The sequence below is a fragment of the Mustela nigripes genome, chromosome 1 (assembly GCF_022355385.1).
Source record: "Mustela nigripes isolate SB6536 chromosome 1, MUSNIG.SB6536, whole genome shotgun sequence".
Classification (NCBI taxonomy): Eukaryota; Metazoa; Chordata; class Mammalia; order Carnivora; family Mustelidae; genus Mustela; species Mustela nigripes.
Window position 1 is genome coordinate 200,827,753 of NC_081557.1, and position 26,263 is coordinate 200,854,015.

Genomic DNA, 26,263 nt, shown 5'->3' on the forward strand with positions numbered 1-26,263 from the left:
TGAGGCCTTTGGGAGGAAAAAGTGATCTCACAGTTAAAACAAAACCTCAGGGTGTCTGGGTGGCTCAGTTGGTTAAGCATCTGCCTTTGGCTCAGGTCATGATCTCAGGATCCTAGGATAAGGTCCCCACATTGGGCTCCCTGCTTAGCGGAAAGTCTGTCTCTCCCTCTCCCTCTGTTGCGCCCCCTGCTTGTGTGCATGCTCTCTCTTTCTTCCTGTCAAATAAATAAATAAATAAATAAATATCTAAAATAAAACCTCAGTATTATATAAGTATTTTACAAAACTGCTGAAAGACCTCTACATAAGTTAAAGAAGTTGCTGGTTTAGTGGGTGCAAGAACGACTAAACTTTCAACAATTTTTAAGCAAAATTATGTTAAGTGTTTTGGAAAGCTAAGTGCAGATGACATTCCCTCTGGTATTAAAAAACTATCAATGGAGAAGTCTATCCCTGTGTCATATTTTTAATTTTGATGAAATTGATCACTAATAAAATGAGAATAAGCTGTAATCCTAAAAAAACCAAAACCAAAAGCCAAAAACCCCAAACAAACGAACAAACAAAAGAACTTTCTTTTTTTAAACCATCAAAGACCTAAGGTCTGAAGGGAACATAATCAATTAAAATATGAGACAAGCCAAGTTCTCTGAAGGGAGTTGGAATCCATGGATATTTTCATCTTCAGCAGAGTAGAAGAGAAAACTGTCATAAAAATGGTATGAAGAAAACAGATGAAATTACGTGGATTTTTAAATGTTGAGTATAGGTGGGTGTAGGAATTTGGAGACCTCTAGGGTCCTATACATGGGTGACTCCAAACTACCCTCCTAACCCCTTAACACAGGCCTTTACTGGATGCTCAGCAAGACATTGGTGACAAGACAGGTGAATGGAGAGGCCCTTCTGTGGCACAAGCGCCCCAGCCTGCTGTTGTCTGAGGACAAAGCAAAAGATCAAAGAGAAACTCTCTCACACTCCTGGATATGATATGGTAGCAGTCTTTTTCAGGGGTAGGGCGGGACAGCTGAAAAAGACCCTTCTGAGGTACACATATAGGGAGCCTCCCTAACTATGGCAGGGAGAGGAAACTTCACAGGAACTCCAAACTACACCAAGTGCTAAGGAATGGCAGTCAGCCACTGGAGGGAGACCCAAGGGCTGAGGTTTTGAAACCACCCTGTGAAAGGCACGATGTTGAAGGAGGAATCTGAGGGGAGCCCCAGCATCCCAGGTCTGACCGTGGAGAGTGAACAGTGGTTTCTTCCACAGTGAGGTTGGAAACAGACTTGCTTGTAAGTCAAATGGTTTCAGACAAAGAGACTGGAGCAATTCAATGCAGAAATTGAAATTTTTCAGCATGGTGCTTGAGGAACCGGATATCCATGTAGAAGAAAAAAGCATCTCACATCGTAAAGGAAAAATAACTTGTGATGAATTATACACTTAGACCTAAAGCTAAAACGATAAAATTTCTAGAGGATAACATAAAAGGACCTCCACTACTTCGATTTAAGCAAAGCTTTCTTAGAGCAGATTCACTAAGTATTAGCCACAAAAGAAAACTATCAATAAGCTTCATGTCATCAAAAATAAAACCTATGCTCATGAAAGCTGATCATTAAGAAAATAAACAAGCAAGTCGCAGATTGGGAAAAGTATTCTTACCTGAGCTGAGATTAAGAATCGGACACTTAGCCATCTGGGCCACCCAGGCATCCCTGCAGAAAATATTCTCAACGCAAATATCTGATCAAGTATTTTTCCCCAGAATAGATAAAGAACTTTTACAACTTTAGAATAAAAAGACACAAAATCCAATGTGTAAAACATTTGACAGATACTTCACTAGAGAAGATACACAAATGGCTAATAAGCATGTGAAAAGTTACTCAATACCATTAGTCACTGAGAAACACAATTTAAAACCACAATGAGACTCTTCTACCTACCATCTCGAACGGTGACTCTGGAAAAGATCGATCACACCGAATGTTAGAAGGGATATGGAGAAACTAGAACTCTTGTTTATCTCTCTGTGTTAAGTAGCATAACAGCTTTGAAAAATGGTTTGGCAGTTTCTTATGAAGCCTAGAATATACTTTTCAAACAATTCAGTGATTGTACTCTTAAATACAATAATTTTTACAGAATTTTTATTCATAATAGCTCCAACTGAAAGCAAACAATTTGTCTACCAATATGAGAATAATTCAACAGGGCTTGGTATAGACATTAAATACTACTCAGTAATAAAAAAGAACAAATTGTTGGAACAAGAAACAATATGGGTAAATCTAGAGATTCATCCTTATAAAATTCACCAAAACCATTATGATAAAATGAAAGAACAGAGACCCAGCACAGTATTTATTACAAAATCTAGTTATAGAAGCTTCTAGGACAGGCAAAATAAATCGACGGTATTTGTTTCAGGTGGGGTTCAACTGAGAAAGGTCATGACAGGAACTTCTGTGGTGATAAAAATATTCTGTGCCTTGTTAGAGGCGTGGATTATAGTAATTTATGTATTTGTCAAAATCTGACATGTACGCTTAAGATTTCTATATTTCTCTGTATATTAATTATATTCAACAACAACAATTTTTTTAAGTCTTCCAATCTTATATTTTGTTAAATAGACACGACCTGATACATTTTCCCCTCTATGGAGTTAATGTAGCCAGATTTGAGTTACCTTTTAAAGAACTTTAAAGAATGTCTTTTCCACCCCCAAAGACTTTGGGGATTTAAATAATTCATGTTAACAGATATGAACCAACTTTAAATTGAACTAAGCCCACTTAGTGAGTGAAGTTCATTCACAAGCAGGTGTAAGGCAGCTGTCCAGTGGGAAAGTGTCTGAGCATTACAAGAAGCCTGACTAATGCATTCATTATCTCATGAAGCATGATTTCACAGTGCTGCAAATGTGTTACACTTTTTAAACCAGAGCACTTAAATTCTATTTTGCTGTGATGGCTTAAACAATGGAATATTCCAGAATATTTATTCAACATATGTTTACTGAGAACTCTCAGAGGACATACCCCTACCCAGGGTTCTTTGCAAACACCAATAGAGTGCTGAGACTAATTTGTTAACAGACATATCAATGTCATTTATCTAAGTCAGCATTGTCCTTGCCAGTCCTTGGATCTACGTTTCCATTTAAAACTGTATGTTTTTTGCTTAAAAACTTTGAGTGCTAATTTAAAAAATCACATTAAGAAGAAAAGAAAATCTGGTAAACACTGGCTTGCATTTAAAAAAAAAAACCACAGACACACCTTGAAAAAAACATATGACAAAATACTTACTATGGATTTTTAAAAACAGTCTTAACTATATTCTTTATCCAAATATAATTCCAAATTACACTTGATTATTATTTTTTAAAATAAAACCCTTCAAAGATGATAATTTGCTACCATTGAGAGCATTTAAGAGCTCCCTTTGTGGGTCCTGGGGTTATTTCTAAGAACTACATCTTTAATTTAGTTGAAAATATTAAATAAGTATTTCCAAGGTAATTGACACTATAGTGGGAACTAGGGAAATAAGATAAAAAATATACACTACCTACAGCTGCTCCAACCCTCAGGAGACTCAGAAACACCCCATGATAATATGACTTTATAAGTCCATGCTAGAATTATGTAGAAGTTGCTATGTGGTCGGTAAAGGAGTAAATAACTTCATCTGGATAGCTTCATAGAGACAGTAACAAAGAAAGAATTTGACTTTGGTAGGCAAATAAGACAAGGGAAGTGATCTCTAATAGAAAGAACAGCATATCTGATGGCGTGAAGGCAGAGAGCCAAGAAAGGTATTGCTATATATATATATATGTATATATACATATATGTGTGTGTGTGTGTGTGTGTGTGTGTGTGTGTGTGTGTATTTAGAGATTTGCAAAGACTCCAATGTCTGAAGCCAAGAGGCACAGAAAGGTAGGTAGGGTGTCAGATGATGACAAGGGTCTTACAAGACAAGTTAGGTGTTTCAGTTTTATTCTATATGAAAACAAGAAACAAAGACTCTTAAGCAGGGGGCTGTTGTGTCCACATTAATATTCTAGAAACATCTCTCTACTGCCAGGGTCCAAGATAGACTTAAAGTTCCCTTGAGCCTGGCTAAACTTTAGATGGGTTTCTTTCTGTGGATAGGCCCCAGACCTCCCTTTTCTTAGAGAATTTACTTTAGAAAAACCTGTAATTGCCGTTTCTTTCTCTGTCCCCTTGAAATATATGCAAATCTCCTTAAAAGCCTCTTGCCAGTTTTACAATCCAGAGAATGTCTTTCTCAAGGACCTGGGAGCCATCCCTTTGAGATGTAATCATCAAGGAAGATTGCTCCCCTATCTCCTTGTCTCTGTGGGAGGTAGGAGCCTAACTTCCATGGGCTACTTGTTCAGAGTTCAGTTGTAAAACCACCTCCTATCATGAAGATAGGAGAAAGTTTACTCACTGGGGGGTGAGGGCAATTGGCAAAAACAGGTGACAAGGTGACAGATACTTCCTCTCATCCCAGTTCTTCAAAAATCTCCAGCCTGCTGTTTTAGCAGAGTTGAGTTTATGCTTTCTTCCTTCTTGAAATAGTCTTGAATAAAGTCTTCCTTTCCTGTTAACTTTGTCTAGGGCAGTTTTTTACTTTGACACCAGCTTTGATAATGGTTTTATAAATAATGGATGAGGGAGAGGGGACACTGGGTGGTGGTGATTCATTATGAATCCATTAAGATAATTCAGGAAGAGCTACTGGGATTCCACTAAGAAATCAGCAGAGGAAGATACAGAATTAAGAAATATTTCGAGGGTAGAGTCTATAGGATTTGGGAACCATGCATTTGTAAAGATGTGATTCGAGAATGATTCTCAGAAAGTACGGAGTGGAGAATCACTTCTGACTGGGGGAATGGTACTAAAACTCACTGATGGCGAAAAAAAAAAAAATCCCACCTCATTTATGAAAATGGATATGGGGAACTATGTTTTTTTCTCCTTGGGACTTTCTGCACTGATCTTTGGAGGCTTGCACAAACTACACATCTCAAAGTTCCCCTTTCTTTGCCTCAGAAGGAAGAACGTGGTTGTAGGTAATGTGGGCCAGCCTCATCTTGAGAAAAATGGAAGTTATCTCATATTGTTCTCTCTTTCGGAGGTGCCCGGAAGTTCTTGTAAACATGTTGCTGGCTGCTGAGAAGTATTAGGGGATAAGCAACTTGCATCTCATCTCTGCATCGATCAAGACAAATCCCATCACTTCCACCATTGGATTAGATTTAATGCTGGAACCAAAAGTCCATCTGAGAGATACTGGCAAATAATAGCATTGAACAGATTCAGATTTCTGCATATTTCCAGCCAGAACGTAAAACTCTGTCTCCAGGGCCATTCTCTACATTTTACCAACAGACGGTGTCACAGTTGATTGCTATGCTCGCGTACCAGCATATAAAATCGAAAGCAGCTATCCAAGGGTGCATTAAATATAAAACGCCTGAGTCATTCTGTCTTACACGGAAACATATGGGAATCTTTGCTTCCTAATAAAGAAAACAATGGGGGTGGAAGCAGTCACCACGGGATTAATCTGAATCACAAAGCTTCCAGACTCAGCAAACAGCTTGAAATGTTCAACAGTTTTAGGCTGTTAACTTTCAAGTATAATGGAAATTTGGAGGGGCAGTATTTATTTCCCCCAAATTTCCAATCAACTCAATTCCTCTTTGGCCCAAGAAGCTCAGGTGAGCTGCTCTGCTTAATACGAGGCTTCACTTCCCATCTGAAACTTTTGAGTAACTTGATGGGGGTAAGGCCATCGGGTTTAGTCAACTGAGAGTGTACTTGAATGGGGATCAGGAGTTCAAGAACAGAGAGCAAGTGCTTTGAAACTGAGGTGATTCTCAAATTTCAGAAGTTCTCTCTTTGTCTTAGAATCAGTTGAACTGTTGGCATCCTATTCATGGAATTGGATTGGAGCAGCTACACAATGAGGTTAGTTGTTCCCACTTGGAAAAGTGCAGAGAGGAGAAAGAATGCTTTGCCTTTCCAGATGTAAATTCATGGAAACTTATTCTCTATGAATGTATGCAACTTCAATATTAATCCTATAGGTCAGAGAATGGAGCTGCTTTGTACATGTTGACCTTCTGCTCTCCCTTCCTTCCTTCCTTCCTTCCCTCTTTCTTTCCTTCCAGAGTGGTAAGAGACCACTATGGTCTTCTACTGCTGCTTGATACAGATGGCAGATTTCTGAGGCCTTGAAAATATTTCCAAGGTAATTGTCTAAAAATTTCTTTGTCTAAATTTCCTAAAATTTGTTTAAAAACTTCACTTCTTACTAAAATCAAGATAAAACTTGAAGGCTTCTAGTAGAAATAGTCTAACTTTGAAGGACTAGACATAAACTACATCGAGGGTATTATTTACTATGTTCTAGTTCTAAAGTATTGAGGAGTAGTTTATTTTCATGTCAGTAGTCATATAACCAGGGCCCTCTAGTGAAATAGAAAATTCGAATTCCTTTCTTTGCTGTTCAGGATCATAACTCAAAATAATAGAATTCCAAACAATTGAGTCTCAGGAACATAGTTACATAGAAAGAATGTGCAGTTCTAAGTTAGAGTATGGAAATGTTGGCTAAAGTTGAAATAGTCACAACATTCCATTTAATTATCATTTAGGACCTGAAGGACAGCAGACAGTTTTACTTTCCCCAAAGGTCTATCCCTCTCATTCTACACAAACTACCTGCGTTTCTCAGGTCACCCATGCCATCCCTTGATAGTTCCATTAATGGGAATTCAATGGGTGGTAGCACCAGAAGTTCAAACTAAAAACAATGGAAGGAAAGAAAACCCTAAAGATAATGGGCTTTTATGGCCTGGGTCTGATGCATCTTGCTGACCTAAAAATAGTTTTCTTATATGCATCTGAGGCTTACTATCCAATCACCAAAAGCTTGTTTCTGTCTCCATTTCAGATAGGTAATTGCCAAGGCATCTTCTTGAAGTAGCGTATATAAACTGTCAGTCTCTTTTGAATGACTTTGAGGGAGTGAAATGATTTTGCAGTCTTTTTGGGCCCGTTAACCACCAGGGGAGCAAATTAATTGAATAGTTAGTGGACTTAAGCAAAGTACCAAGTCCATCTGCTTGACAGTCATACATGTTGGCTCTGGAGTGCAGAGTAAAATGACTTATATCAAAATTAATGTCTTAAAAATGTATAAATTACCCACAAGCCAATCTTTAATAAGGACCTGTGCATCTCCGTTAGTATAGGAAGCTTAAACATTGCCAAAGCACATTCTTTCAGAGATTTTTGTTTTTTAAAGGTATAGAAAATCCCAATAACCTGTGAATCCCAAGAAGAAAATTAATATTCATAATTATTCAGTCCCATGTGTGTAAGTCATATTTTTCTGGGAAGGAGATTGAAATTAAGAGAGACAATATACTAATCACCATTTCTAAGACAATAGATAGTACTTGTGTGTTTGAGCCCCCACAAAACAATGGAAGTTATTTTTGTATGAAAAAGAAGCCATGTTAAAGATTGGTTTTGAGGGGGCGCCTGGGTGGCTCAGATGGTTAAAGCCTCTACCTTCGGCTCAGGTCATGGGATCGAGCCCTGCATCGGGCTCTCTCCTTAATGGGGAGCCTACTTCCTCCTCTCTCTCTCTGTCTGCCTCTCTGCCTACTTGTGATCTCTCTCTGTCAAATAAATAAATAAATAAAATCTTAAAAAAAAATTGTTTTTGACTTCCAAATGGAGGTAGCCCAATCATTGCTGAAAGTTTCAAAGGACTTTTATAACACTCTAAGACTATCAATGCAGATTTCACAATTACTACTCTGAATAGAGAAAGTAATATTTTCTATTTAAAAATGTATCTTTTATTTAAGTACATATTTTAAAGTCATGCTCTAATATTTCTGAGATTTCGTAATTCCAAAGTCTTGAAGAAAATAGTCTAGGTCAAAAAGGAGATTATAAATGTTTCAAGGCACAAGCAATAATGTTCTCAAGGAAACAGCTGAATGTGTAAAAGTGAGCATATTATTCAAACTATTGCAATAATTTTAAGTACAAGATAGAAAAGAGACTTTAGGAATAAGCTGTACGGTGACTAGTCTGTGGGAAGGATAAAATAGGAAACTGTGCCAATGTAGCTAGAAAAGTAATCGTGGTTTTTAATACTGCAGAAATGTAGATGTATTACATGGTAAAGACCTTTTTCTGTTTCTTGCTGTGGATTAAAAAAACAAAACAAAACAAAGCAAGGGAAGGTATAAATTAGGAGAGCATATAGTATGAAAAATGTTCCTTCTCTGTACTGTTTAAAAGGACTAAAACAGGCATAATAGGAAGTCCCTGATTTTTCCTGTGTCTCCTTTCCTCTCTGCAGCCTTTCTTTCCTTCCTTCCTCTCTCCATTTCTCTCTCCCTTTCTTGTTTGCTTGCTTTTTGCTCCCACCATACACCTCCCCTCATACTGCTTAACCACCATGCTGAAAGGCTTTGCAAAAACATGTCTTGGAAAGTCCTCTTAGGACAGACAATGGAATGGCATTGAACTAATACTCTTGAGCAAGAGCCACAAAACCTGGAAAATTTCCAACAAGTTTCATAGCCTTTAACAGGGAAACTGTGACCCCAGCCAGACTGCAAGGACCAAACTGTGACCCCAGCCAGACTGCAAGGACCAAACTGTGACCCCAGCCAGACTGCAAGGACCCACGTCCTTCTCTTCTCACCTTCTGAAACCACAATCTGCTTCTACTCAGGAGTTACCTGTCCTCAGCTCTCCCTGATGCTTACCAGCTGAACAAAGCCTTCAACCTTGGCTTGGGTCATCTCCCCACCCATCCCCTGCAAGAGTCTATTTGTGTCTCTAAGAAATGGAAGTCAAGGAACAACTATAAAATTGCTGCCTGAAAGAAATTTGGTACCAGAACTGCTCTGAACAATCAAAAAAGAATGCAAGATACGAATGTCTTAAAAATGTTTTAAGTAGGGGCACCTAGGTGGCACAGTCTGTTAAGCCTCTGAGTCTTGGTTTTAGCTCAGGCTGTGATGTAAGGATCGTGAGATTGAGCCCCATACTGGGCTCCAGGCTGAGCACAGAGTCTGCTTGGGATTCTTTCTTTCTCTCCCTCTGCATTCCCCCCTTCCATGATTACTGTCTCATAAATATAAATAAATAAATCTTTAAAAAATTGTTTTCAATATAAACTAAAATATTCAAGGAGTGTGGTTTTTCTTAAGCCTGGGGACAGAAATTAAATAATCTCCCTTATTATAAATAAACACACCCTAGCAATTATGTTTGACCTACTATAAGTAGTATCAAAGACTTTTATTTGTATAACAGAAAACATTAGTGAGTAGAAAGACACAGTATACTCTCTTACTCTGTTAAACATACCCAGAAGCACTAACTCACTTTTCAACACCTGCCAGATAACTCTATTTAAAGGCAACAAACCAAGAGATAGAGATAGAAAGATAGAGAAGATAGAGACTGTTATCAAACTATCCAAATATTTTTCTTCACTCTTGCTTGATTAGAACATCCTCTAGATCTCTTCTTATAAAAACATTAAAGGCCTTTTAAAAATACATATGATTATTTAGAATCATAGCACATAGTATTGGCCCATTTATACCCTTCTGGGTCCTCATTCCAAGCTTTCAAGAGTTTGTGAGAGCTTAGACACTTCTAGGGTAAATATTTTGTTAGAAATAAAAAATCTCTACTCCTTATAAGAAAATGTGTATGTATAGTTTAGGTACTTAGATCTACTTCTAATCAGTCTAATTGACATTATCTGGAGAAATCAGAGGAAAATTACGTGATACACCAAGACATATATACTTAGGAATTCATTTGGAGAGTAGCTATGATAATAAAGTTTGTCTGTGCATTCAGTTTTAAGTCACCATTGATTAAGCAATTCCAAATGGCTACTTACAATTAAGGATTCCAATTTGGCTGTGCTCTAAGAGGCCCTGGAGAATAAATAGGAAATGAAAGAACATCCAAATGAAATATACTTTATTAAGATATGGATTTTTTTCCATTTGTAGGTTTACACTTCATTTATTTTAGAAAATTAAAGTTATAACCTAATTTAGCTAAAATGGTGAACTACAAAGAACTAATAGAGATAGATTTGTGATTTGTGATTCACTACAAATTTTGGAAAAACACTGGAGGCATTGATTCCATATCAAACCACACCAGGTCATCATGAATGAAGAAATGTTTTTGTTCCTTTTTCACTGTGGTGTTTTTGGTCTTGGCTGATTTTATAGCAATATCCAAAGCTGTAAGAGGGAAGGAACATACATCGAAGGCCTATTCTATGCCAGGCACTGCTAAAAGGGACCTTTTTCTATAATCCTTAAATAGCATTAAGAAATAGGCATTATAATCTTGAAAACATGATGCTCAGATAGGCTAAATAACTCATCTCAGGTTTAAAAAAAAAAAGATATAAAAATCAACGTTGGAAACCAGGACTTTTTTTAGTTAGGCACTTGTTTGGTAATGGAAAGACTAGATATTTTGGCATATGTATTTGAGATTTCCTGAGATTTTTTTATATAGCTGCCAATTATTTGTATGTGTGTGTGTATGTATGTATGTGTATATATACATATATGTATGAAAAATCATAACATTTGTAATTATAGTTATACCATATAATTATATGTATTAAGATTATAATTATAATTTTCCCCAAATGATAAAGAATTATTTCTTATGTCAAATCTGTAATAACTAGTCCTAATTGTTGGGTGGTTCTCCTAATGATGATTCAGTCAAGCTTCTTCATCTTCTTGCTCTACCATCTTCCACACTTAACGTCTGTTAGCTGCTCCAAGATAGCAGAGGGAGAAAGAGCATGAAAGGTGTTGCTTTTTTTTTCTTTTTAAGTTGGTCTAGTTTTTATTTTATTTTATTTTTAAAAATATTTTATTTATTTATTTGACAGAGATCACAAGCAGGCAGAGAGGCAGGCAGAGAGAGAGGGGGACGCAGGCTCCCTGCCGAGCGGAGAGCCCGATGTGAGGCTCGATCCCAAGACCCCGAGACCATGACCTGAGCCAAAGGCAGAGGCTTAACCCCCTGAGCCACCCAGGCGCCTGGTCTAGTTTTTATTAACCATTTTTAAGTGTGCAATTCACGGGCATTAATTATACTCACAATGTTTTGCAATCATCACTGCTATTTCCAAAAGGTTGTTACATTTTTGAAAGAGCTGTAAACACACACACACACACACACACACACACACACACTCAGAGTATGCAACAGACTACATGATGCTTTCAAAACTTGAAATATTTACTGCCAGCACTTTACATAAAGAGTTTGTTGTTACTTGTTCTAGACACAAGAAGCTGTCAAAAGCAAAAGTTCCTACGGCAAAAAGATTCCAAGCGTCAGGATCAGCTCTCTGTTCTAACTTGATAGTTTCTTTCCTTCCTTCCTTTTTTCCTTCTTTCCTCTTTCCTTCCTTTCTTCCTCTCTTTCTTTCTTTTTAAATATATATTTTTTTTAGAGAAGTATTATGGTCACAGCAAAACTGAAAGGAAAATATAACGATTTCCCTTACATCTTCTCCCTCCACACATGCATAACCCACCACCATTATCAACATGTCTCACCAGAGCAGTACATTTGTTACACGTGATGAACCTACATCAACACTTTATAAATCCCTCATATACCTAGTTTACGATTCCATGGGTTTGCACAAAAGTATAATGACAAGTATCTATAACCACAGTGATACACTGTATTTCACAGTATTAGTGTATATAAAAACATACATAGTATTTTCATTGCCCTTAAAATTGTCTGGGGTATTCATACCTCCATGCACCCTAGTCCCTGTCAAACAATTATCCTTTTCCAGAATGGTACGTAGTTAAAATTATAAAGCGTGTAACCTTTTCAGATGGGCTTCTTTCACTTAATGATATGCATTTAAGTTTCCTCTGTGTCTTTTCATGGCTTAATAGCCCATATCTTTTTTTCTTTGCTTGATGAATAATATTCCATTGTCTGGGTATAGCTGTTTAGTTATCACCTCACCTATTGAAGAACATCTTGGTTGCTTCCAAGTTTGGGTAATTATGAATCAAGCTACAATAAACATGTGCAGGTTTTTCTACAGACATAAATTTCAACTCCTTGGGTAGGAGCACCAAGGAGAACAAATGCTAGATTATATGGTAAAGGCATATACAGTATTGTAAGAAACTAACAAACTATCTTCCGAAGTGGCTGAGCCATTTTGCATTTCCACCATCAAAGAATAAGTGTTCCCGTTGTCCCATGTCTTGGCCAACATTTGGTGGTGTCAGTGTTTCAAATTTTGGCCACCCTAAAAGATGTGTAGTGCTACATAGTGTTGTTTTCGTTTGAATTTCCCTGATGACATATGATGCGGAACATCTTTTCATATGCCATTTGTTATTTGTATGTCTTCTTTGGCCAGGTGTCTGTTAAGGTCTGGCTAATTTTTAACCAGCTTGTTTGATTTCAACTGCTGATGCTTTTTCTATTAAGTTTTTGTTCTAATTCCAGTATAATTGACATAACAGCTGTTATATGAGTTTCAGGGGTGCAATATAGTGATTCAACACTTCTATGCCTTACTCAGGGCTCATCATGGTAAGCGCACTCTTTAATCCCCATCAACTATTTCCTCATCCCTCTACCCACCTCCCCTCTGATAACCATCAGTTTGTTCTCTATAGCTAAGAGGCTGTTTCTTGGTTTGCCTCTTTCCCTTTTTTCCCCACTTCGTTCTTTTTTTTTTTTTTTTAAATCCCTGATATGAGTGAAATCGTATGATATTCATCTTCCTTTGACTGATTTATTTTGCTTAACATTCTACATTCTACTTAACATTCTACTCCCTAGCTCCCTCTATGTCATTGCAAATGGCAAAATTCTATCCTTTCATGGCTGAATAATATTCCATTTTGTGTGTTTATATGTATCTACCTATTATCTATCTATCCATCCATCTATCTATCTATCCATCTATCTAGAGCACATTTTCTTTATCCATTCATCTGTTGATGGATACTTGGACTACTTTTATAATTTGGCTATTGTAGACAATGTTGTTCTAAATATTATCAATATTATCAATAGTGGGCTTTTTAAAAATTTTAATTTAATTTTATTTTCAGTGTTCCAAAATTCATTGTTTATGCACCACACCCAGTGCTCCAAGTAATATATGCCCTCCATAATACCCACCACCAAGCAATAGTGGGGTTTTAAGAGTTCTTTCAGTATTTTGGATAAGAACCTTTATGAGATGTATCTTTTTTGAAAATATTTTCCCCTAGTCTGTGACTTGTCTTCTCATTCTTTTGACATTGTCTTTTTCAGAGCAGAAGTCTTAAATTTTAACAAAGTTCCAGATTATTCAATTATTTCTTTCATGGATTGTGCCTTTGGTGTTGTATCCAGTAAGTCATCACCACACCCAAGATCATCTAGGTTTTCCTCTATGTTATCTTCTAGGAATTTTACAATTGTGTATTTTATGCATTTTATATCTAGGTCTATGACCCATTTTGAGTTCATTTTGTGACAGGTGTTTTCACCTTCTATGTAAGTTCTGTGTCTAGATTCATCTTTTTGGCATGTGCCAGCACCATTTGCTGAAAAGATTATCTTTACTCCACTGTATTGTCTTTGCTCCTTTGCCAAAGATCAGCTGACTATTTTCATGTGGGTATTTCTGAGCTCTCTATTCTGTTCCACTGATCTATTTTTTTTTTCTTTTGCCAATAACATACTGTCTTGACTACTGTAGCTTTAAAATAAATCTTGAAGTCAGGTAGAGTTAGTTCTCCAACTTCAATCTTTAATGCTGTGTTGGCTACCCTGGGCCTTTCAACTTCCCATATAAACTTTAGAATTGCTTTGTCAATATTCACAAAATAATTAATTTCCATTTTGATTGGAATTCCAGTGAATTTATAGATCAAGTTGGGAAAAACTGTCATCTTGACAATACTGAGTCTTTGTACCCAGGGACATAGAATATCTCCATTTATTTAGTTCTTTGACATCATTCATCAGAGTTTTATAGTTTTTCTTATAAATATCTTGTCCATATGTTGTTAGATTTATGCCTCAGTATTTCATTCTTGGGGTGCTAATGTAAAATGCATTTTGTTTTTAATGTCAAATTCTGGTTGTTCATTGCTGGTGTATATGAAAGCAATTCACTTTTGTGTATTTTATATTTTGTTTATTTATATATTTTATATATTGACCTTGTGTCCTGCAACCTTATTCTACTTGTTTATTAGACCCAGGAGTTTTTGTTAATTCTTTCAGATTTTCTCTGTAGATAATCATGTCATCTGCAAATAAGGAGAGTTTTCTTTCTTTCTTCCCCATCTGTGTACCTTTATCTCCTTTTCCTCTCTTATTGCATTAGCTAGAACTTCCGGTATGATGTTGAAAAAGAATGGTGAAGGAACACCCTTGCTTTGAACATCCTTGCTTTGTACATGATCTTAGTCGAAAAGTTTTAGGTTTCTCACAATTACATATGCCAGCTTTTTCTTTATCACATAAGTTTTCATTATCATGTGAGTTTTTTAAGCACTAGGATCAAAAGAGGTTCACACAACTTCCCCTCAAATTCCACTGGCTAGAAATTAGTTCATGGCAACATCAAACTGGGATCTGAAAAATGTCATTTATATAGGTATAGGAGAAATAGATTTATTAAATAACACTCAGTTATTGAATAATATGTCCTTAGCTAATTCAAAGAAACATTTTCCATTTGAATTGCAGACTAAAGTTTATTGCCCAAAATGGTGCCAAATACATAGGAAATGTCAACAAAGGACAAAAAACATAACCATGAGGAAAAAGAACGTTATGTTGATGTCAAGAAAAAAAAAAAAAAAGATGTTTAGTCTCTGATCTGGCAAATACGGTCTACAGCACCTCAGTCAAAATTGTCCAATGGGAATAGTAGCAACTCGCCCTCATTACAATTACAACGAAAATATAGATGAAGAGATTTAGTAAAATGTAAGCTTTTTCTTAACTTGCCTATTATCCACATTGCTGATAGGAAATCATTTCCTAAAAGAAAAATATTGATTACATTACTCACATGCTTAAAACCTTCCACTGGTTCTCTAGTGCCTATAGATCATAGTATAGTCTATAATATATATAGACTATAGGAAGGTTTTAAGCATGTGAGTAACATAATATATATATACATATACATGTGTATATATATATGTATATATACACACACACACACTGTATATAGTATACATTATACATATACACTATATATGTATAGTATAGTCTATAGGTATAGACTTTACTGCCCTTAATTCTATAGAATTAATTCTAAATTCTTTAGTATTTAGCATAAGGCCTTACAACATGGCTCAATTAATGTGTTTAAGAAAATATCCTTCTGTTCTTCTTTGATAAAATTATTTCCTCCATTTTTTATTGTTTTTTCTTCTAGAATACTAATTGAATATTGGCATAACACGTTGTCTCTGTCCCTAATGTTCTTTCTCAGATGTTGTGTATTTAAAGTTTCCTTCTAATTTTCTATGATATCTTTGCCTTTATCTTCCAGCTAATGTAGTATCTTCCAGCTGTTCTATTTTAGCAATTTTATTTTTCACTTCTGTGTGTGTTGCAATATCACCTCAAATTTCTCTCAGGGTAATAATTAGAAGATTTAAGTTGTCTTATCTTTCCTGTATTATGTGTGGATCTTTCTTTATCTTTTCTTTCATGACACTGTTTTCCTTATATATCTGGTTATCCTTGGTTGTCCTTTTCTATTTGAGAATTGTGGGATAGTCCTTTTTCTCTTCATAGCTACTCCACTGTTGTATGAGTAGTATGGTTTTCCCATTTTTCTGTCCTTTAAATGGGAAGAATCACTTGGAACATACACTGTTGGCCTTATTGGCTGATCCATTTCATTCTCAGGTACTTAGACAAGAATCTAAATGTTAGACTTCAATTAAAATAGCTTAATGCTGGAGGGGATTATATTAATACCAGAAATCTTAGCTCCCCCCAAGCCATTTCTTTAATTTCTTTATTTAATTTTCTTTAAATACTCTGAGAACTAGTACAATATCACGTAAATATTTCGTAGCTAGATTTTCAATTAGTTCTTATTTTATAGACTTTATTTATTTATTTGGCACAAAGAGAGAGTGAGCATAAGCAGGGGGAGTGCCAGGCAGAGAGAAAAGCAGATTCCGTGCTGAGCAAGGAGCCTGAAGTGGGACTTGATCCCAGAACCCTGGGACCATTGACCTGAGCCAGAGACAGTTGCTTAACTGACTGAGCCCCCCAGCCACCCCAATTCCTATTTTTTAAATATATGTAAGTTTACAAAGTCTGATGATAGTAGACATCTTAAAAACATCTTTTAATATCTCTTAGAAATTGAGAACAGCCAAAAATGTTAAGGAATGGATGATTTGAATGACATAACTGATAAGCCATATTCTAGTAACTTTTTTCTTCTTCTGAAATGTTCTTCCTCAAAATCTCCACAAGGTCAATCATTAACTGCACACAAATTTCTTCTCCATGTCTGATTTGAAGAAAACTTTCCCCGGAGACTCTGTTGAAATGAGTACCTTTGCCATTCTCCATTCTCTTACAATGCTTTATCTTGTTTTCATAGGCATTGCCACTAAAAATAACTTTATTTATTTATTGGTTGATTCCTCCACTGAAGTGTCAGTTATATTGAGGACACCGATTTGTCAGTTTTGTTGACTCTTCTGTCCTCATAGTCTCTGATAGAGGTTAGCACATAATAGTAGTCAATGAATATCTGTTGGGTAAACTAATATAAAGAAACATAAACTTACTCCCAACTCCAGAAGAGGGAAAATTTTCAGCATGTGTAGTCATTTTAAATACAGGTAACAGTTATAAAAATTGTTCAGGTATTAGGTAAAGAGTGATATTTATAGCTCATAAAAACCATACGTCACATAGCTCATGATCGATAGCATAAAATGACATAAATAAGGAATTAATAAGTTGGAGGAGGGCCAAAAAATTGACAAATGATGCCTTAAAAAATAAACCCCTTTTTAATAACTGCTAGTTATTAAATAAATGCTAATAACTTCAGTTATTAAATTACTATTTAAAATTAACTACATATCAAATCCAGTGGATGCAGCCCAACATGTACTCAGAGAAAGAATCATACTTCTAAATACATTCACTGGGTACAAAAACCTGAGAATAAATACATTTTAGTCTCAAAAAGCTCGAAAAAGCAGAAAAATCACCACCTTTTCCCAAATAGAATGAATGGTAAGATTAATAAAGGTAAGAGCAGAGTACTTTAAGTTAAGGAAATATAAAACTAAGTTATTCTGACAAACTTTTTGCTGCTTACAAGTAAAAGTGCTGAATAAACTATTTTAAGAATCTTCTTGAAAAGTATCGAAGAACTGACAAAACCTAGTAAGCAAATAGCAGGACAAAGTGGGAGGGAAAGCAAAGCAGGGATTCCAGAAAGGTAAACAGAATCCAGAAGTCATTTTGCCATAAGAATGTTTGCCCTTCCAAAAAAACTGAACTTTTTTTTTTTTTTTTTTTTTTTTTTTTTTAGTTTTATGAAGGATAACGGAGGCTGAATAGACATCACAGACAAGGGTCTGCTCAAGACTGGGAGTGTAAGGTACATTTTAGTGGAGACATTTTCCACAGAAAACTGTTATTACAGAAAAAACCAAAACAGACCTCAAAAGTAAGCCAATGATCCTATTCTTTAAAGTACACTGAGCAGGACAAAGTCAGAGATATCTCAGCACTACAGAGCTTAAGACAGCATGACCAAGACCCAACAGACAAATAAAATGAAAAATATATGTAGCATAAAGAACAGACAAGAAGTTAAGGCTTAGAATAGAAACAAACCAACAGGGAAAAGATGATTTTAAAAGAAGAGGAAGAAAAATAAAAGCTATAATTAAGTCATTCATAAAGAAAAGATACCAAACTCTAATATAAGTATGTGAAAAATATTCAGTATCAATTGTAATTATGAAAATGCAAATTAAAACACAATATTTTTTCTTCATGAGCTTGGGAAAAGTCTTAAAATGTTGAAGATGAATTGGTAAAGCATTGAGGAGATTAGTATTTCAGACACTATTTGTGGTAATGAATATTATCTTAAAACTACATTTGCCAATACCTATCAATATTTAAAAGTGTATGTATGTACATGTCATTTGATGACAGTTTCACTTCTAAAAATGTGTTCTCTATATACTTACACCAAAGTATGCCAAGGTAATTACATAAATGTATTTTGCACTATTTTAAATTAAAAACAAAACTAGAGAAGTTCTATTTTTAACCCTGCCATTGCACCACTGGGTATTTACCCCAAAGATACAGATGTAGTGAAAAGAAGGACCATCTGTACCCCAATGTTTATAGCAGCAATGGCCACGGTCGCCAAATTGTGGAAAGAACCAAGATGCCCTTCAACAGACGAATGGATAAGGAAGATGTGGTCCATATACACTATGGAGTATTATGCCTCCATCAGAAAGGACGAATACCCAACTTTTGTATCAACATGGACGGGACTGGAAGATATTATGCTGAGAGAATTAAGTCAAGCAGAGAGAGTCAATTATCATACGTTTTCACTTATTTGTGGAGCATAACAAATAACATGGAGGACATGGGGAGATAGGAGAAGGGAGCTGGGGGAAATTGGAAAGAGAGGTAAACCATGAGAGACTATGGACTCTGAAAAACAATCTGAGGGTTTTGAAGGGGTGGGGGTTGGGAGGTCGGGGTACCAGATGGTGGGTATTATAGAGGGCACGGATTGCATAGAGCACTGGGTGTGGTGCAAAAATAATGAATAATGTTATGCTGAAAATAAAAAATAAATTAAAACAAAACAAACAAACAAACAAACAAAAACAAAACTAGAAAAACCCAGATGTCCATCAATTATAGAAGAGTCAAATATTTCATCAAAAATCTGTTCAATTCTGCGGGCACCTGGGTGGCTCAGTCAGTTAAGCATCTGCCTTTGGCTCAGGTCATGATCTCAGGGTCCTGGGATCAAGCCCCTCACTGGGCTCCATGCTCAGTGGGGAGTCTGCTTTTCCCACTCTTTGCCCTGCTTGTGTTCTCTCCCTCTCTTTCTCTTTCTCTCCCTGTCAAATAAATAAGTAAAATCTTAAAAAAAAATCTGTTTCCTTATGTTTTAAGCAGCCATAAGAATGAGGTAGAGCTGAATGTCTTGATATGCAAGGAAATCAAAATTCTTTTAATATGAAGAAAAAGTAATGAACAAAAAAGAGATTGATTGTAGTGTGATATAAAAATTTGCCTAAAGTTTCAAGCTATAATATATATTGTTTTCTGGATGAATACATGAAAAATGCTATGGTCATCTTTGAGAAGAAGAACCAGCATTCTGAGTGGGAGAAAAGGCTTTTACTTACTGTTTTATACTATTCTGTTTGGCTTTAATTAAAACAATTTATTCTGAATAATTGTTTAAAATTTATTTCTTAAATTACTAATTCAATAATTTAGCACATAATTTTAAATAAAACTTAAAATAATTTTATTTAACCATTTTTTAAAAGAATTAAACTTTAATAAAATAAGGGTTGAGGATTTTTTCTTTCACACCTGACCTTTTTGCATCACCCTCCCCCCGCCGACTTCGAAGCCCCTCCAGTATCTCCATGGCCACTTTCTCTCTCAGCATTTCCCAGTAAGGGGGTCAGGTTCGAACCTAACTAGGCCTGTGAAGATACACCAGTGTTTATCTTCAAAGATACTCCAACCCAGTGTCCCTTCATCCTTCAGAGTCTTTGTGCTCCTTAGGGTGGTGATACAAGAACTCAGAGTCTGTGATGGTTCTTGAGCTTCCTTTTTCCACAGACTTATGGGCATTCCATTTATACAAATTCTAGGTTAGCTTCGTGCTTGTTTTTCCTCAGGAAACAATAGCAGAGTTTTTCAGTTGTTCAGCCAATGGAAAGTACACAGTCTGCTTATTCAAAATTTTTGTATTCTCTCCAATGACTATGTTTTCAGTCTGTTCTCTATTAATTATTACTGACTCCTCATTTGAATTTTATCCTAGTTTTTTTGAAGTCATATTTTACTTTCCTTAATCAAGAAAACCATACAAATGTTCCTAAACTGAGCTAGATACTAATTTTTGTGATTTATGAAAAATTACTATTATCTCCTTTTAGATTTTTGTTTTTTTAATGTGAGGGTTTTGTTTTGTTTTTCCCCTCTAAAATCTACTGTTGCAAATTCAGGGTTTATCTTCGTTCTGACTGAGCGAAGTCATATGGTGACTATAATTTGAGTTAATTCCAGTAAGCAAGAAAAAGATTACCATATACCCAAATCAGCAATCTGGTCCTGTCTTATAGCCCATCACCACCAAATAACTCCCTTTTCAGCCTTATGCCTCTGGGTGTGGGATTCTGATTTCACTGTTACCACTTAAAGCATTGAGCTCCAGTGGTGCAAAAACATTTTCCCAAATGATTTCCAAACTCAATCCATCCTTCAGTAATTACATTTGTAGATAATGGAAAAGAAACCATTAATGCAGACTGCTTTTAAATCATAATTAATTGCACATGCAAATGCACTGCTAAATTTGGATGCTCAATTAGACAGCTAATTACATTGAAAATGAAAGTGTGCCCTTAAATTACCGACCATGGGCCGTGGCCCACCTGTGTGCATACTTGCACTTAAACAAGTTTCCTTTCTTGATACAATTGTAGGTATGGAAAGGGGGAAAAAAAAAGTCACCACCTGCAGAGTGGGAGATGTGGCCAATCATAATTGTCACGCAATTTACATCTGTAATAAAGACGGTCTATTTAAAATCAGACCTTCTGAAGATGAGGCACCCTGGGGAGCCCTTGGGTTTTAGGGCTCTTGAAAAACATTTTACTTATGAAGGAAATGCTGTGCTTATACAATAGTTCATTCTTTGAAAATGCAGGAGACGTTCTCCCACCGGCCTTTAGCCAATTCTTGTTAACATTTAGTATCTTGAAGCTCTGTGATAAGGAACTGGTAGTGGAATTGGAACATTTAAATGATCATAACCCAAATTATTACTAATAGATCAATTGCCTCATATTTGTATGGCAAATTTTTATAGTGGAAGAGGGAGATGGAAGAAGAGTCAGAGGGCCATTGACTAGGGGGAAAAGGCACAGATGGATGCAACATTATTGGTTTTGAAGGTGGAGAAAGGAAGTTATGAGTCCAGGAATGTGGACAACCTCTAGGAGCCGGGAAAGGCAAGGATGTCAATTCTCCCCTAGACAGAATTACCTAGGGAGGCACATAGCCCAGCTGACCCCCTGATGCTAGCCCACTGAGATCTGTGTCAGACTTCTGACCTCCAGAATTAGAAGATGTATACTTGTGCTGTTTTATGCCACTGAGCTTGTGGCAATTAGCTATGGCAACAAACCAGAAACTAATAGGATCTGTGTCTAAAATGTACGCAGCTGAACTGGAAACAATTGTTTGTAGTAAAAAAAATGAGAGATGTCTCCTGAATGTTGTGACTATATCAGGATGATATAACTCCACATGGCATTTGCCTCTCAACCTGTCTCACTCCATTAGTTCTCAGAAACCATTCCTGACCCTTTCTGGAGAATTTACTCACGTTTATTGAAATTGCTGGTTAGAGTAGATTCACAAGTTCTCCCTTTGCAAAGGCAATTGTTTCTGTTTTTCATTTTACCCAAATAAGGCTTGCCAGCCTCTGTCAGTGGAGATCCCCTGCATGTTGATGTAAACTGCTTTGAAGGATGACTCTCTCTCTTTTGAACACCGGACTTAGTGTTTTGCATTGATTTCTCACTTGTTCTTGAGAGATCCTAAATGTAACATGAAAGTTGCTGGAGGGAATAATAAGTAAGGTGAAAGGGACCCGGTTTGGTTTTAACTAGTTGACTTGCACCTTGAAATTAACCAGGTTGTATCCCACAAACATTGTTGGAGTAAAACTTGGACCAAAGTAGATGTACACAGATTCAAAGACAGATATATATATATATATATATATATATATATATATGATTTTATTTATTTATTTGACAGACAGAGATCACAAGTAGGCAGAGAGGCAGACAGAGAGAGAGGAGGAAGCAGGTTCCCTGCTGAGCAGAGAGCCCGATGCAGCGCTTAATGTGGGGCTCGATGCGGGGCTCGATGCAGGGCTCGATCCCAGGATCCTGGGATCATGATCTGAGCTGAAGGCAGAGGCTTTAACTCACTCAGCCACCCAGGCACCCCACGTTTTTTGTATTTTAACAGAGTAGAAATCAACCTTTATCATAGAACCAGTGGCATTTTACCGTCCTTCCCAGCCACGTGGGTGTGCATAACTTGTTCACAATTGCTCTTATTTGTCATCATTTCCATGCACTTACTGACATCTGTATTGTTCCTACTGCAGGTAAAAATCTAATTGGCATCAAAGGAAAAGTTTGTATGTAAGCAAAAAAGGCACGAAAACAGTGCAGCGGGGCATTAATTTCCCTTATCAAATAGTTATTGCTGATGGAATAACTAAAATTATACATTTCTTTTCTTTCTTTCTTTCTAAGAGAGAGAGCGAGAGAGCACAAGCAGGCAGAGCGGCAGGCAGAGGCGGAGAGAGAAGCAGGCTCCCTGACGAGCAAGGAGCCCAATGCAGGACTCAATTCCAGGGTCCTGGGATCATGAACTGAGCCAAAGGCAGTGGCTTAACCAACTGAGCCACCCAGGTGTCCACCTTTCCTTTTTATTTACTTATTTATTTTTTGACAAAGCAGCAACCAAGGATTTAAGAAAAAAAAATACTGACATATAATGAAGCCATATTGTTTTCTTAATGGAATATATGCAAAAGGATTGTCTAGTAGATTCTAAGCAATGAATTTGAGGGCAAGAGAAATTAACATGTCTCTTAGGAGAGATGAAAGAAATTTCCAGACAATGAAAGCCTAGTGTGACTAGTTCATGAATTGTGCAGGACATTGTTAAAATACTGATTCATAATTTAAAATTTAAAATGCACAGTTCTTTCTTTCCGGACAGTTCAATCATTGATATCTCAGATTAGATAAAAAATAACATATAGAGAGATGGAGGAACAAGATGAGTGATTTTGTTTATGTGTTGCTCCTTAGCATGACATAGAGGCAATTTAGAATAGAATATGGATATATTTGAAATCATTATGGATTAGCTTCTCTTCCTCAGCCTTATTATATAACTAGAACAGGGTAAATTTTCTGAAACTCTATTCTGATGTATCAGATGAGATGATAATATTTACTTAGAGCTGTGATTTAAGGCTTAAATTAGCTTCTCCTCTACTGCTGTTTCCTTAGAGTCAAAGGAAATATTTGTAAGTGATTTGGGTCAGTTATGGAAGAACTTGCAAGGAAATTTGGAGTCTAGAGATAAGAGTGCCTCTTCAGGCTCTGCCTCTCACGGCATGACTAGACCCTTGTTAGCCAACTTCTGGTTCATGTGGGGGTGAACCTGCAAGATGGTGTCAGGGAGTGTATACTCTCCTCACTAGACAAGGTTGGTTTTTTGTTTGTTTGTTAATTTGTTTAAAAGATTTATTTATTTATTTGACAGACAGAGATCACAAGTAGTCAGAGAGGCAGGCAGAGAGAGAGGAGGAAGCAGGCTCCCCGCTGAGCAGAGAGCCCAATGCGGGGCTCGATCCCAGGACCCTGAGATCATGACCTGAGCTGAAGGCAGAGGCTTTAACCCACTGAGCCACCCAGGCACCCATGGACAAGGTTTTATCTGTGGGACCCACCAGTGCTGTATGGCAGAAGTGATGTCCAGTCACTTTTGAGATTGGGCTATAAAGACTGTGGTTTCTGTCTTAGGCAGCATGTGCTTTGAGGGAAGCCAAGGGCTATGTCTTGAGGATACCTAGGCAAACTTGTACAGAGGCCTACATGGCAAGAAACTAACATTTGTAGACAACGGCCAGCAGGGAACTGAGGGCTCCAGCTAAAAGCCATTGGGTAAGTCTTTCTCAGAGGCTGAGGCTGGAATCCAGTCAAGGCTCTACAATACAATGCAACCCCACGTGACTGAAGCCTGGGAGAGACGTCACTGAAGCCTGGAAGAGACCCTGAGCCAAGGTCAACCAGCTCAGCCGCTCTGGGATTCCTGAATCTCAGAAATGATGAACTAATACTTGTTTGTTGTTTTAATCCAATAAACTTGAGTTTCGGGTTTTTGTTTGTTTGTTTTTTACACAAACAAATGACAAATATAGTTTCTTATCTAAAAAAATGAGGATAATACTTCAAGGAGTTTTAGAAAAAATCTCAAAAGAGAACATGTAAACTATAAAGTATCAATACAAATGTTAGTTACTATGCTTGTTTCACATGTTTGTTTACTTCGGGTAATCGAGTTGCGTTTAGACTTTCCCTTAACCCTAAATGAGCCACCAAAAGCTATGATGTCAGGGATCCCCAAGATCAAGCGCAGGTATAATGATCTGCGAGAAGGATTTACAGAACTCAGGTAAGTGACTATACTCAGGGTTATTGCTTCTCAGAGTGAAAGGATAGAGGTTAAAGTCAGCAGAGGTAGGATGTCCCTAAGGCAGATTCTGGGAGAGACCAGATGCAAACTGCCAGTAGTGTTCCCCCCTTGGAGTTATACAGAGAGCACTTAATATTCCCAGTAACCACGTATGATGAGACATGCGGAGTATCGTTAACTAGGGAAGCTCACCTGAGTCTCAGTGTTCAGCATTCTCATTGGAACAGTCTTGAAGGCATATAACCCCTGCGGGGCTGACATTAGTTACTCTCCATCTTCTCCAGAGATCAAACCGGTATAGTATGACCCAAGGCCTCCACCATATAGGACATGCCGGCACAAACACTCTGGCTTGGCCCAAGTTTTCAGGCACACAATGACACTCTTAGGCAGGATATTTCAAAGACTTTGAGGTTATCTTCCTGGAGCTGGGAAAGGCCAGTCCTTTATTTGGAATGTTGAGGGTTTGGGCTCCCCAAACTTGCTGAGCTATCCCTTTTGTGCATAAGTACGGTTCCATAGATTTATCAGATTTCATTTTTTCCTTTATCTATGAAACATCCTCATCATATTCTCTGGGCTACTCTTATTTCCTATTATAATGAAGGTATCTTGAGATTTTGCTATTCTCATGCCTTAAGGGGACCTCTGGGTAGCTCTGTATGCAATGAAATTACACTACAAAGAATTCTGTCTTCCTTGGGACAACCAGTGGAAAAACCCCAGATGTCACAAATGCAACTGTGTGTCCCAGTATTGCTGGGGATGCTGGCCTGGTGCCGGTAGCCAACGGACAAGAGAAAAGCATACTCTAGCAAGAAAATTGCAGGTATCGAAGTCAGAGCTTGGCGTGCTTGTTTTCTTTTTCCCTTGACTAGCTGTGCAAACTTTCTGTGTCTTTCTCAGGGCCCTCATTAATGAAATATAAGTAAAAAGTCAGTAATGCTTTCATACATAGGATTGGCTGTGTTTGAAAATTACTAATGGCTGCGAACTAAAAAATAAAAAATTGCTAATAGTATATTGCATTTGGTATGCTGTGCTATGCTTTTGGTAGGGAAAAAAAGGTGAATGCTTTAAATATTATTAGAAACTGGAGAAATATCTATAGATATCTGAGCCAGACCCTGACATAACTAAAGTGGATATTTGAATAGAGAATGTATAAAATGGAACAAAGTGAGTAAACTAAACTGTTAGGTTAGTGTGATCCTTGGTGAGAATGTGCTGACGAGGAAAAAAGGTAGGAATAGATTTTGGGTAGGGAACTCTGGATTACCCCACATAAAACTTGTATAGAGGTGAATTGCTCCCCACCTTCTGGATTCCCATTCCACAAATGTAGTCTTTACATCATACCTTTCAGCCTTGAGCCTCAAAAAAATCCCTTTTATCAGCTACGCAAAGAACACAAGGTTATCCCCAGGCTTACATATGGATGTAGAGAGAGATGAAGCAGGGACTGATGGTGCAACCCTAATCCAGCCTGAATGAAGCATCAACAGCAGCCACATAGCTCAGGTCTGTAGGGTGGACCAGCTGTCTCCTTGAGACAGGAGTTCAAAGCGTACAGTAAA